The sequence below is a fragment of the Arachis duranensis genome, chromosome 5 (genome assembly GCF_000817695.3).
Source record: "Arachis duranensis cultivar V14167 chromosome 5, aradu.V14167.gnm2.J7QH, whole genome shotgun sequence".
In the NCBI taxonomy this organism is placed as follows: domain Eukaryota; kingdom Viridiplantae; phylum Streptophyta; class Magnoliopsida; order Fabales; family Fabaceae; genus Arachis; species Arachis duranensis.
Window position 1 is genome coordinate 60,014,580 of NC_029776.3, and position 1,542 is coordinate 60,016,121.

Consider the following 1,542-nt stretch of genomic DNA (forward strand, 5'->3'; position numbering starts at 1 on the left):
AAGAGTTCTTTGGTCAATTTCAGAGAGGACAGGGGAAGATCTTCTATACCTGACATACAAACACACAACAATAAACACACAAGCTCAGAAAGCCAATGAAACTTCAATCTATAGCTAGAGTGAAGTTTTAGTTAGTTTAAGCAAAAATTCAAACAGTTAGTGTGTTAGTAGGAATTAGAATAACAGAAAAGAAAAATGCTTAATCTAGACCTCCACTTCACTTAATCATTGTCAATCTATTTCAATCCCCGGCAACGGCGCCAAAAACTTGATGTGTGGAAAACGATCCAACACAAAACTCACCGGCAAGTGTACCGGGTCGCATCAAGTAATAATAACTCACATGAGTGAGGTCGATCCCACAGGGATTGAAGGATTGAGCAATTTTAGTTTAGTGGGTGATTTAGTCAAGCGAATCAAGTATTGGTTGAGTGATTTGTGTTTAACAGGAAGTAAATGACAGTAAATGTAAAGGGGGAAGGGAGAAGTGCAGTAAATTAAAGAACAGGAAAGTAAATTTGCAGAAACTTAAAGAACAAGAAAGTAAATGACTGAAACTTAAAGTGCAAGAAAGGTAAATTGTAGTAACTTAAATGGCAAGAAAGTTAAATTGCTAGAAAGTAAAAGGGAATTGAGGAATGGGATTGCAGGATCTAAACAAAGAAGAAGTAAATTGCAGCAATTGATTGAGCAGAAATCGAATCAGAAGCAAATAGCATTCAAATAGAAAGAAAATAAAATGCAGCAAGGTTCACAGAAGAACCAAAAGTAAAATTGGGTCTCAGATCTCAAGAGACTAGGTAGCAGAGCCTAGATCTCTAATTGCCTTCCTAGATCCAAGTTAACAAAGCAATTGACAAGAATTAAAAGAGAAAGCAGTAGAAGAACAGAAATCAGATTCAATTATGCAGAAAACAAATTGAAAAGACTTTGAATGGGAATTGAGATAGAATTTTCTCAATTTCACACACCCAAAACACAAAAACAGGAGAGTAGAGTTGCCCAAGTAAGAATGAGGAAGGAGATCAGTCAATTCTCCCTTGATCCTCTTGGTGCTCGGACAAGTCTCTCAAGAAAGCTCAAAGAAAGTGCAAATTCAAAGACTAAGCCAAAAGTAAGTCAAAAGGTAAAAAGGTCCTAATTACATCAAACTAGCTTCTATTTATACACTTTCTATTCTTGGATTTTGGGATTTGGATGGGCTTTTGATTTGGTGAAGAAATGAATTAAAATGGGGTTTTAATTTGAATTTTCGGCCCATGAAAATTCACTCCCAGGAGGCTGCCCTGCCCTTGTGGAGGGCAGGGCAGAAAATTGGTGCATGGTGCAGAAGTTTGGTGCGGCTTGGGTGCGTGTTGGTGCGGCTTGGTGCTGCCAGGAACGCAAAACGCTGCCCTGCCCGCGCCAAGGGCAGGGCAGAAAATTGTGGTGCTGCCAGATCGAGGAGTGTGCGCGTTGGTGCTGCCAGGGTCGAAGATTGGTGCGCCAGATTCGTGCGTGGTGCGCCAGGATGCTGCCCTGCCCTCGCGGAGGGCAGGGCAG